The sequence below is a fragment of the Anabrus simplex genome, chromosome 1 (genome assembly GCF_040414725.1).
Source record: "Anabrus simplex isolate iqAnaSimp1 chromosome 1, ASM4041472v1, whole genome shotgun sequence".
Classification (NCBI taxonomy): Eukaryota; Metazoa; Arthropoda; class Insecta; order Orthoptera; family Tettigoniidae; genus Anabrus; species Anabrus simplex.
In genome coordinates, this window is record NC_090265.1 from 1,334,103,214 (window position 1) to 1,334,117,398 (window position 14,185).

Below are 14,185 nucleotides of genomic sequence, written 5' to 3' on the forward strand. Positions count from 1 at the left end.
GATCCCAAAAGTTCACTACTGCCTCTCTCATGTTTAGGTTTGTTCCCAACACGTAGTTGTCTAATCTTTTGTCCATCAATGAGATATTGCCGGAGACAATAGATCCCGGTAATATCAGGGACCTGTGGAAGAAGGCTAAAAGTAACCTTAAGACCTCTCATGAAAAGGAGAGAATGGAGGCCCACCAATTTTAAGGTCGGAGATCAGGTCATGGTTAAGAATTTCGCACCAGCAGGAAAGCTTGCCCCCAGATTTCATGGACCGTGTATTATTTTAGATCTCTTAACATCAGTCACACCTTTGGTGAGCAATCCAGCCACTGAAAAGGTATTTAGAGTACACTTGTTTCAAATAAAACCCGTTTGAAATTCCTTGTATTTTGTGTGAGCTGCTAAGTCATGGCAGTAAGAAAACATTTATATTTCTTCCCTTAACAGCTTAGTATTTTAAAGGCCATTATTTTTAAGTGGTATGAGGAGGCCTTCTGACCCGCTCATATGCATCTATTGTATTACCCTGTTGATATAACCCTGTAAAAACTTTCCCCTCTAGAGAAAGATTACTTTTCCTCCGCTGCCATTCTGCGGCCGAGTTACTATATCTGGCGAGTGATGCTGGCGTGGAGTAAGGGAACACCCCGCTCTGGCTCAGGCTCCTTCATAACGGCGTGCTGAAGCACCATCCTTACCGTCAAGGGCTGAGGTGCGGTACCACAACCGCCTACTTCATCATGGGGCAGTGCTTCAATATCTGGTCTGTAGCGACCGTCACCAAGGCTACCCCTCTCAAGGTAGCGGGAGAGATGTATCTGAGGGTACTTGGAGGTCCGGGGACTGCACCCAGGTATCGGCAGCGGTGGTCGCTCTGCCTGTCAAACTGGAACTGTACCTCCCGGACTTCTTCGGCTTCAGGAAGACTTCAAGACTTATTTACGGCATAATTACTTACAAATTAACTCTTCATCAAGAAACTTTCTGACGATAAGCTACAACTTCAATTTTTTCTAAAAAGTAACTTTTTCAGAACTGTGTCACCTGTGTTGAACTTTAAGGGGTGGAGGTCTGCACCGGAGGTACCCCCGCTCCGTACGTTTAAAACTATATCCTTGTAGAAGGCCCCTAGATCAGGATACCTGAAACTCATTTCGGAAATATTGTGAACATTTCTCAACAGATGTTGCTACTATAAACTTTTGTCATTCACTCTGAGGTGAAGATAAACTATTCAAATACAAGAGTAATTTCGTATGTTAAGTTTTCCTAAACTGAATTGTTTATACTTTGCTTTTGGTGTGCTAAAGTTTACAACACTTCTATCTCTCCCCGCCAACTTAAGATGTCGGCCAATGAAAAATTATGTACATTTATTTTCTGCGAATCAATGCTTTCTAATATGTATTTGCTTATCCAATGAAAATTGGGGTAGTCAGGGCCTTAGCCCAGAGTTTTCTGGAACTTTCCACTCGGCTATAAAAGCTGGCACATTTTCGGACCAGATTGTATTTGTGATCGCTCCAGACTAAATGTGCGTTCGTAACGGAGGTGGGGGCCACCTTATCCATCTTCGGGAAGTCCACCAGCCAAGGTAATGGCAGATCCAGTTTAAAATCTGATAGTCCTTCAAAGATGGCTCGAGGGGAATATTTCAAAGCGTTAGTAATGTAACTTTATTTTCTAAAATGTAAATATCACACTTTAAATGTAAATTTCAAACAACCCGAAAGAACTTGATCGAAATCAGGCAATAGAGAGTGAGGTACCTTCTCATCTTGATTTTCAGGTGACTATGATTTTGTAACCTTTTCTATCTTGTAATTTCCGTAACTTAATTTTTTCTCTACCTAGTCACCTCCGTAGTAATAATGGCTTAGCCTCTGTAACGTCGGGCCATACGCCCAAATAGGGTTTTATGCGCTTAATGTATATTGTGAAGAGCGCAAGTGTTCGCCTCCTCACCATTTTCATTTTGGGCCAGTACATTTAACCTTTTGTTTTTACCAATGGCCTTATAGAATGGGTACTTATTACACCTGTTAAACTCTATTTAATTCTTTTCATGTTAAAGATATCAGACTGTTGAGCATTTACGACAGTGAGTACAGTTTGATTTTGTTAAATATAGATTGTGCCTTTAGTAAGCCTGGAAAGTGTGTAATTTTGAAAATAGATTCCTAATGGTGTAAATTGATAGAGCAATAATGCTCTTCCTGTTGATGTAAAATAAATTGGGAGATCTGTCTCCTTGACTGTTGAGTTGGGCTCAAGTAACATTTGTAAATTGGGAGCTTTAAGCTCAGATTGTTAATTAGTGATTTGTTGATTATTCCGATTTTTTCAACATGGTATTTAAGCTAACGAACTAGTTCTGTACCTGAATTGTTGCTTTCTTAGCAAGTGTTAAATTTAAAATTTGAAAAGGAAAAAGGAGAGAAAGAAATATAGCTCTAATTTTAAAGTTTTTAATTAATCTTCTGTCTTATATCCAACCATTCATGCCCGCACATTCTTTCACCACTGCGATGCAAAATATTTCCGTAACAATCATTACTGGTATAGTTACCGGTATTAGTATCATAGTTATTATGTCTGTACCGGGCGGTACACCTCCACACCAATTGAAACTCCTCTACAGGAGAAAGTCTGAACTTTAAAAAACTGTATTAACTCAGCAGTTTCTCCGAAGATGGCTCTGTGCGAATTTTGATGTGTTTTTGTTTGTAATTGATCAAGAAGTGTGAACGTTCTCTACCAGATGTCTCTACAAAAAACTTATGATCATGCACTCTGGTGCAAAGGAATGAACCTTCTTGAAGAAATTTTGTATTCAAAAGTTGTTGTCTTTACAAAATTTTGTTCTTTTATTTTTGGGTTGGCAATATTAATCCTTCCTTCCGCCAGATTTGAACTTAGCCAATCTCGAATTTCTTTAATTAACTTTCAGCCAATCATGTATGTCTTCTTCGATATGGATATGTAGCTCTAAACTATCCAATAAAGTTGAGGGGGTGTGTCTACTCATTCTTGAAAGGTCTCGAATTTTCCACGAGGGTATTAAAACTGCTGATTTTCTGGTCTCCTGGCCACTAGTATAACATCTAACTCAGTGTGTGGATATGTAGCAGGGAGCGGGAAGCGCCTCTTTCTTCAAGCAGCAGTTCTTCTACAAGGTAATGGCCTGTTAACATCTTTATTTCTTGCTAGCTCAGCAGTCTAACTCTCGGGGAGGGTTCGAATCCTTGAATATGTAACCCATCTTTTTAAAATGTAAATTCCTTTTCTGTCTATGTAAAATCTACAAATCTCTTTTACTGTAAAGCGGGGATAGAGAGCGCTTTACCCTCTCGAGCTCCCCCTCATTTTGAAATTGAGGTGACTACGTTTTCATAACCGTTTCTTCTCTTCCTTAATGTATTAAAGTTTTCTCATACGAGTCACCTCCCTAGCTTGGGATTAGCCCCTGTATTATCGGCCTAGCGCCACATAGGTTTAAAAAAACTTTAGTGTAGGAGTGCAAGTAATCGCCTCCATTCAATTTTGTATTTTGGACCATTTATTTAACTCGTTTTGTTTTCCTTCCTGAGAAGGCCCAGTGGATTGGGTACGAGGTACCCCTGTACCATTATATGTGTGCCTTGAGGGCAGTTAGTGTGAAGTCTGCTTATGGCCTCCTGATAGGCTTAAACTTTGAGAGCGGGTCTGCTCTTTTCTAAATTTGATCTCTGTGTGCCTCTAGGAGGCTTAACATTGTAATTAGGAGCAAGTGCTCCTTGGCATGATGGGTTTTCTGCCCCTTTATTCAATTTTGTACCTTGGTAAAGTTGGGCTAATAGCTCAAGGATTGTGATTGTGGGGCTCGAAGCCCAGACCTTGTAATAATCCCCTAACACTTGTAATTTCTTTGTATCTGATTTTGGCTTGTTGTTGACTTGTTAAGTTTTCAAATTCTATGTCACCATTGTTATGTTTTGAAAATATAACTTTTGTTGAAATTTTAATTCATCTTTCGAACTTGTAGTTAGACCCATTCCAGCCCGCACCTTCTTTCACCTATGCGTTCCACGGAACACTCCGTAACAATGATCATAGTCATTATTATTAGTAAAATCATTATTAGTGAATCCTGCTTTTGTAAAATGAGAATTTAGGTCATCAAGTGGTATACTGGATGTCTGCTTGGTCAGGCTGTGAACTATACCCATCTGATGCAAATGTTTCCGTGTTAATGCTGAACATCTCCTGTTTGTTATCTCTTGAATATATTTATACTTGCTGTTACGAATTAATTGCTTAACTTTATTTTGAATAGTACGGTAATTTTCAAAATCTCTAGTGCTTCCAGTTCGGTTAAATCGCTTATACCGTGCATCACGATTTTCCACGACCGAATTAATTTAATTTGTTAGCCAAGAACGCGAAGGATGAGAAACTCGAATTTGCTTCTTCGGAGCGTATTTGTCATACAGTCCTAGTATTAAAGAGTTCAGTCTCTCAACCTTATCATCAATGTCATTATTCAGATGAATGTCATTCCACGGCAGTTGATATGCTTCACTTTTTATTACCTCAGTGACAAAATGCTTGAAGTCCCTTTGCATTATGCACCTGCTTTTGTACTTTGGTACCTTGAGAGAGTAATATAAGTAGCTGAGATCGTGGGTTGAAATACTTGCTACAGCAAACTGTCCTTGTTTTGCCACTTTCTGCGTGTGTGAGACGTGTGGTTTATTGTGTGAACGTAGTTAGCCGTGTCTAGTGTCAGTATGTTGTAATCCATGCCATGGAATAAGTTTTCGTAAGGATGTTGATTCGTTACTTGTAACTGGGAGATTAGTATTGAAGTCACCAAGAATGATTGTCTTCGTATAGCGGAGTTAACTTTGATAGTGCCACTTCTAGGTCAGATATGTTTTGTATGTCCGGCTAATGGACAGCGGAGTTAACTTCGCTAGCGCCTTGTATACCGCTCCGATCAGTAGTAATTGAATTTTAACCAAGAGTTCAACAAACATGAATTCAGGTCGAAAGAGAATCTTAGGATTTGAGGTCATGGCTATTCTAAGTCGCTACAGCAATATGTAGCGCAACCGCCCCCTATACGATTAGAACGATCTAGGCGATGTAACGTCATGTTATTCAGTTTAACGAGGTCGGATTTCAGTGACTGTTGTAACCATGTCTGTTACACAAATACAGTACAAGTTACTGTTTCTAAATTGCGCCTGTATTTTGTCAAAGTGACAAACAAGCGACTGTGCATTGATGTAACAGCACTGAAAATATTGTTGGTGGGATGCTAACCGTTCCTTCAGAACGTCTCCTGACACAGCTGGTGAGGAGGAAGGGGTGAAGGCGGTCGACAATGAAAAGGGACAGGATCATTGACATCACGGGCATGCTGTTCAGTATAAATAACTGACTCATTTACGTTAGCCATAGTCGACAGAAAAATTCAAACTACTCACCTCCAGAAATATTCGCACAATCACTTCCACATACACAAACATTATACGCTATTATATAACTTACTAGCTGATGTACCCGTGCTTCGCTACGGGATTCTCAGAAAGACTGACTTGGTGGTTTTCCTAACTGAATTCAACACAGGTCATTACAAAAACGTCAGTAGGAATGTAGCGATTGAAAGCAATGTTATCATATAAAATACTCGATCAAATGAAAAGCCGCACACTTTTTCACTTTCAACGAAGAGTACTACGGTGCCGATCTAAGAGTCCAAAGTTCCAGAGATGGATTAACCAGGTCGCAGAATGCCGTGAACCCGCCTCTGTCATTATTCCGTTCAATATGCACACTACTCATTCCAATCAGTGCCTCAGTGTAGGGATTGAATAGCTCGAAAACTATGATGAACCAGTGTGTTACGTACCAGATATATCAGAAAATGTATGAACCAGAGGAATAGGATGCTAAAGAAGAAAGTTATCTTACTCCCCAGCTACTTCTCGCCAATATACAGGCAGGCTGTTACAGTCGGTACGACCAGGCGAGTTTCCCGTGTGGTTAGGGGCGCGCAGCTGTGAGCTTGCATCCGGGAGATATTGGATTCGAACCGCACTGCCGGCAACGCTGAAGATGGTATTCCGTGGTTTCCCATTTTCACACTAGTCACACCAGGCTGTACCTTAAAGCCAAGGCCGCTTCCTTCACACCACTATTCATTTCCTATCCCATCGTCGCCATAAGACCTACCTGTGTCGGTGCGACGTCTAACAAATTAAAAAACCTCGGTACAATGCAGTAATCCTATCTATCGGGGATGAGAGGAAACAGAAGACAAAAAGTACATCACAACAAACAATGGTCAATGTAATGTTATTGTTGATAAAGTTTATGAGCTTTCTATATTGCAGGCCTTCACATTAGTTTTCTTTCGACTCTGTGATATTAGGGTGTCCTACAAAATGATTTATATCGTAGACTGTAGTTCCTTATTCTCAGACTTTACATACCAATTTTCACTAAATTCTGTTTACCCATTTTCTCGTGACTCGGCGCTGATATGGACTTAGTAACAAAAATTCAAATTCATGAATATCTCTGATTATATGCGGTACGGTAACAATGTATAAGACATAAGTGTTCGGAAATTTAATAACTTCTTACATAACTACTACTAACTTACGACATAACTAAAGTTATGTTAGTTATGTAGTATTTATCGATACGACCACTAATAACATAACTACCTTATTTGAGAATTACATTTCAGGCCTTCCCATAAACTACCATTTCACTGAACGTGAATATAATAATTTGTAGCCTAGATTGCAGTGGTTCATCACCCGACATTACATACCGATTTACATTAAATTCTCTTCAGCCATTTTCTATTGATGCGTGTACATACATAACTACAGACAGACAGACAGACAGACAGACAGACAGACAGACAGACAGACAGACAGACAGACAGACAGACAGACAGACAGACAGACAGACAGACAGACAGACAGACAGACAGAAATTACGGAAAAGTAAAAAAAACCATTTTCTTGTTACTGTGGACATGACCGATACATAAATACCATTCTTTTCAAATTCTGAGCAATGTACAGACAAAACTCTTATTTTATATATATATAGATTACAATTCAGGCCTTCCCCTAAACTACCATTTCACTCAGTGCGAATAACATTATTGATAGCCTAGATTATAGCGACCTATTCCCCGATTTTGCATACCACTTTTAGTGAAGAAAAGACCACTAATAAAATAAATATTTGGCAATTAAATTTTAGGCCTTCCCCTAAACTACAATTTTTCTCAGCGTGTATAGCCTATATTGTAGCGAATTATTTCCCATCTTTGTCTAGCGATTTTCATTAAGACACGACCACTAATAGCATAAATATTTGAGAATTAAATTTCAGGCCTTCCCCTAAATTATCATTTCACTCAGCGTGATTAAAATAATTTATAGCCTAGATTGTAGCGGTTCATCACCCGACTTTACATTCCGATTTTCATTAAATTCTCTTCAGCCGTTTTCTCGTGATGCGTAGACAGACAGACAGACAGACAGACAGACAGACAGACAGACAGACAGACAGACAGACAGACAGACAGACAGACAGACAGACAGACAGACAGACAGACAGACAGACAGACAGACAGACAGACATTACGGAAAAAAGCATTTTCTTGTTACTGTGGACATGACCGATACAGAAATACCATTCTTTTCAAATTCTGAGCAATGTACAGACAAAACTCTTATTATATATATATATATATATATATATATATATATTGTTATTTTCCCAGTCAATCTCTTCTCACTCGCATAAGGTTTATTAATTGTGCCATGCTGCTAACAAACATTCCCTGTCCATTGTCCTTCAAAACAACAATGCGGCCGTTTGTAAACGCAAACATGTCTAATACAATCAGAAAGAATGCTTTTCCGAAGCTTACAACAACACATGTCAAGCTGCAGGGTCAGAAGTTTCCAGATATCACTTCAGTAAGGGGGCTATGTGCAAAATTGATTAAATGATTCACCATTTTGTTTTTTTGTTTTGAAGCAACTGAAAGGCAATGGTATGATGATAAACGGGGTTTAATGTCAGGTTGTGAGTTTCACAAATAGGAAAATACCTCCGAGTTTTAATTACTGCATTGATGGGGTGAAAGTTCCTTTTGGTGAACATTGTAAGTACTTAGGTGTTAATATAAGGAGAGATCTTACTTGGGGTAATCACATAAATATGATTGAACATAAAGGGTACAGATCTCTGCACATGGTTATGAGGGTATTTGCGGGTTGTAATAAGGATGTAAAGGAGAGGGCATATACGTCCCTGGTAAGACCCCAACTAGATTATGGTTCTAGTTTATGACCCTCAGCACTATTACTAGTATTATTTGATTCAAGAACTGGAAAATATCCAAAGAAGTGCAGCTTGATTTGTGCTGGGTGATTTCCGAAAAAAGAGTAGCATTACAAAAATGTTGCAAACTTTGGGCTGGGAAGACTGAGGAGAAAGGAGATGAGCTGCTCGACTAAGTAGTATGTTCCGAGCTGTCATTGGAGAGATGGTGTGGATGACATTAGATGAATACATTTGAGTGGTGTCTTTAAAAGTAGAAAAGATCACAGTGTGAGGATAAAGCTGGAATTCAATAGGACAAATTGGGGCAAATATTCGTTTATAGAAAGGGGAGTTAAGGATTAACTTACCAAGAGAGGTGTTCAATAACTTTCTAATTTCTTTGCAATAATTTAAGAAAAGTCTGTGAAAACAAAAGATAGGGAATCTGCCACCTGGACGACTTGTCCTAAATACAGATCAGTGGTGATTGATTGATTGATTGATTGATTGATTGATTGATTGATTGATTGATTGATTGATTGATTGATTGATTGATTGATTGATTGATTGATTGATTGATTGATTGATTGATTGATTGATTGATTGATTGATTGATTGATTGATTGAAGCTTATGGACAGGAGACCAAGTTTCTTGCAATATGGAATGACTATGTTGAAAAGTAATGTGCAAGCAATTTATATATATATACCCTTGTAAAATGTTATTATAATATTCCTATTACGGTATCTAATAATTGTCCCTAAGTAGGGCACAGTTGTCTCAGAGAACGAAGAAAAGGTTTCTCTAACTCATTCAGTTCTGTTTTGACCACTTTTCCCGATTTTATGGCAATGACAATGAAATTGACTGCTTAAAAAATATGTTTTTGAAACCAGAGAACCAAAAGTTCCAGTCGGCTCCTGCAGTACAATAAATAATTTAGGGGAAAAAAGAACATCCATACTGATTGTTGTATATTAAAACAATCATCAAAACCGTTACGTTAATGCTGGATACAGTGAAACACCCCACAGCTCACTAGCGCGTTCGGCTGTGCTTATCAGTGGCCTTGGGTATGTCGGCCACCAGGGCTGTCCATGAGACTGAGAGTATTCTTCATCATTACCAAGCTGCAAATATAAACTATTTATTTCAGTGTTCTTTGGCATTATTTTGTGCTTGAAATATAGAGTTACACTTACCATCTCTGATGTTTCGTAGATATTGTCGCCTGCACCACCCTAGTCCCAAAACTTTAGTTGAACTCTGTGGAGAAGTTGTAAACCGTCTACCTTTCCCAAAATGTTGGAACTGGACAGCTGATGATGTTGCTTTATGGGTGGAATATGAACTTGGGTTCCCCCAATACAAGGTAAGAAAATTGATTTTTAAACATATATTTTGGTAGATTTGTTCTTCCAGTTCACTCTAAAAGTTACAAATGCTGTAGCACGATGGGTATAAGTCCTTAGAGGATATCTATTAATCGGTGTTAAAAAGCTTTCCACTGCCAGAAGAATTTGTCTAATGGTTGAATTGTGCCCGTGCTACCTGGGAGAATCTCAAGCAGTTCGATATTTTTGTATGGAGGGATGTCTTCATGACAAGTCGTAGCACTGTATGTGGTCCACAAATTGAAAAGCAGGGTACAGTTGTTTTCAGAGAACGGATAAAATGCTTCTCTAAATCATTCAGTTCTGCCTTTTCCACTTTTCCTGATTTTGTGGCAATGGCAATGATGTTTACTGCTTTAAAATATTTTTGAAACCAAAGAACCAAAGGTTCCAGTCGGTTCCTGCGGTACAATAAATAATATTTAGGGAACAAAGAACCATCCATACTGACTGTTGGTATTATGGTGTATGAATGTATGAGCGAACAAACCGATTGCGCTATCGTGCGTATGATTTTCTCATCTGCAAAAGAAGAGCCCTTTTCGATCGCATGTCGTGCTTGAACCCGCTTTGATCAGTGTTGTAAGTAGACGACGGGGTGTAATGGAGAATCGTTCTTGAACTGTCTCTACAAATCTTCTGCAGACTTATTATATTGCTTTTCGTTCTGAATATGCGAACAGGATATATATTTCGTAATTTTCCTGCTCCCAATTTTGTGTTGTTTCTTGAAACAGCTGATCCAGGCATAAGAAGCAGAGAAGTTAACTTTTTTCGATAGATAGTTCACGTGCAATTTCCAAAAGCCGCAATCGTAAACATCACTCACATTTCGCTTTCACTTTCTTGCCTTCTGGAAACAGGAATATATTTCTTATGCATACCCTGCTTCTTTCACAAGTAAAGACTTCACTAATTCACTGACTTCACTAAACCAAAATATCTGTGGATGTATGAAAGTGATAATCGCTTTTTACCACCTTCGTTAAGCCAGAATTTTAGAGCCCTTTTCTTTTACTCCATACCGCTGTTTTCCGGCACACTTTAACGTGTATAGGAACATAACTTGACCTGAATGATTTGCATAGCAGCGGGCTCGGAGTATCACTAAATTTCGGGGAGTCATATTCTACTTTTGAAAATGGACACGGAGCTTCGCTAGAAATCGGCAGAAGGTTTTGACAAACTGAATCACTTGCGTCGCCTTCACTGTGGAGAAACCTCCACAATATATTGCAGTCCTCTACGATTATTTTCCATCAAATTAATCAGATATTGTCCCATTTCCTTTTCTTTGGAGCTAATTTTACCTGAAAATGCCTTTTTGTGGAAATAACTCATTATAAACTCTGCTGCTTTAATAGGAATTAAAACGTCATCTTCAAAGGAACTCATTTTCACTGTCTTGTTTTCTTTAAAACAATCATCATTGCCGTTGCGTTATTGCTGGATACATTGAAACACCCACAGCTGACTAGCGCGTTCGGCTCTGCTTATTACTGGCCTTGGGTATGTCGGCCACCAGGGCTGTCCACTCTAGCCAACATGTATATGTACACATCCCACATCCCATTGATCTATATGAGAGATTCAACACATGATTTCCGAGACTTGAAGTTTAAACTGGAAGCTGATCTTTTACACGTTATCCACTGAAAGCAGCCGTGGTGCTGAGTTCCTACAGTTCTGGCCTGTTCATTCATCCACTCATTTATCTTTCTATGGATCATTCACAGTTTCTCATTGTATTCTTTTGTAGTTCCATAGTTTGATTTGGAATTCTTTCCACTTAATATGTACAAACCATCTCGGTCTATTTTATACCATTCAGCACTTAATTTTTCCAGTTTATTTCTTCCTGTTGTCTGTCGCCTTTTGCCTTGACGTCGTAACATATATCAAAAGAATTATTTCTACTACCTGTATTCAAATGACATCATTCATTATTGACCCTGTCCTATTGCACTTAGGGCACTTATCCTGTTATGAAATGAAGTGAAGAATGCCTGTGAAAAAAGTTTCTGAGATTCTGCTTGAACCATGTTGAACCATGTCATTCATGGCATTGTCTGATATAAATTGTTGGCACCTGAGAGCACATTTTAGCTCCCAAAGTATGTGATAACTTAAAGGGATATGTCAGAAGTATAATGGCACTTCCCACGTGAATTGCTGCGTCTCCTGTAGCATTGATAGTACAAATCAGCAAGAATATGACTCTTTCAGAGAACAGTCCAGGTGTTTTGCCTTTACTGATATTTCAGAGACTATGGATTTCCAGAATCCAGCCCTGAAATACTGCCATGAATTTTTGTTATAACCTATTAATAATATGGTTGTAATTGAATGTCCGTAATTAATTTACAGTACATCAATTTAACCCACCTCCCTTGTTACAAATTCTAATAGTTGTAACTTCTTGGCAAAATTGAAACATGATATGAATAATTTGCAACTTGAATAAAACATAAATGGTGAAATTGGCCACTACCTACAAAAGACTTACAGGAATAATTGACTCTAGTGTATGCCAGTATCGCGTACTTTCGAAGAGGTATAACACAATAGTATTTGCACGACCATGGGCAGTAAGAACAAGAATATAAATAAAAGTAATACACTTACTAAGATATTCCCAATAGAAGGTCGTGGCAAGCCGTGGATAGTTACTAGCGCCCACCAAAGTAAGGTGGATTAAAGAATAAATAAATTACTACTAAGTAAAAATAATTTACTACTGACTAAAATAAAACAACGATTTAAAGGAAATTAGGAATATAATAGAAAATGAAAATGTTAAAAACCTTCACTAGCATAATTCTTTTGCATTAATGAGTTAAGGAATCAATAATTGAAAGAACGTGAAATGTGCGAATATTAATTAAAAGGAAATAATGCCCTTATTCAGACATTGGGATCCCAGAACTTAACTAAATTACAGTAAGTTAATGAATCAGGAAATAAAACTTGACTGTAGCACAAGAGGAGGAAACGGTTTCTTAACCCTCTCCAAGCCTATGATTCCAAATGGAATCACTAACTTTCATATTTTCTGTGAATTTCCTAAGTAACTCCTCCACATTCCCTTTGGAACCACTGTTCTATTTTCTTTATTTTTCCTAAAATTTTATGGACTTTTCCACAGAAACTTTATTCATAACAATTTGAAGGGTATTTTCACGAATTTTCTTTTTCATGTGTCAAATAAATTTGGGCTGGAGAGGGTTAAAGACTATCTCTGGTTACTTTAAGAGATAACACCACCCAATATTACATCCGAACAAGTTCCATAACGGATAATACCCAGAAATTAAATAAATTCAGAAATTAAGAACCAGCAAGACCGAAACTTTTAAGGAAATAAGCATTAAATCCACAACATAAATCTCGTGGTTGACTCAACAGTATAACAAATCAACATCATATTCTTGACAACACATTTTACACTCACAACACAGAGAACGCCTGCCAGCTGTCAGCTCATAACAGAGAGCTCGCATCACAACCATGTTTACAAGTTGCAGTCATGGTAACGGGATCGCATGACCCGAGAAAGAAAATGGCTGCGCATAAACAACCGAGTTCGTCAAACGAACCGCTTTCAACTCACTAACTAACATTTGCCCAGGATGAACCATTGACACACACAAAAAATCAAAATACATTAGGAATTAAACCCATCCAAAATATAATGATTGAAAATGCCTTTTAGATGCCACAGTCAATGAATAACATAGGTTTTTGAAATTACATCTAATCTGAATTTTAACATGAAAAGCACAACATAACGTGTTAGAATTAATTAAAAGGCATAAACATTGCCAAAATCTTACATAAAAAATCCAATAACTTAAATCATAACGTTATTACGAAGTGATAACACTAGCCAACATGATTTTGCGGTAAAATCGAAAATATGTAATTCTTATGGAAATCGCTGCCCTGACTCCGAAAAAGATGCTATTTTTTCTATCACATCTATTTTTGACGCAATTCGGTTTTTTAGTATCTGCATGAATTCGTAAGATGTAATGTTGAGAGATGTTCTCGCGCAACTATTTTTAGAAAACAATTGTGTGATTTGATTTGTTATTGTTTGCATTTTATTATAGGTTTATTGCTGTCTAAATTTTCATTTTGTAGTTGGGGGTTTCCTGGTAAATTCATAACAAACTCCCCCAGATACGCAATAGACCGCGAGGTATGTAGGGTTGAATATAAGGCAGTCGAGAGTTTATCTTTCATCTTAGACCACTTGAATAAACAGCCGTGTTAAAAGCCCCAGCCCTTATGTAATGTTTATGATGGACTGATAAAGCAGTTTGCTTTCAAAGATAACAGCCCGAAAATATTATACTAAAGAAGACGAACTTGTATTTTGTACGGATGTTTCAAATCTTCTACGTCAATTGGGAGAGAAAGAGTATGATCCTAGTAATTGGCGTGTTTTATTGAC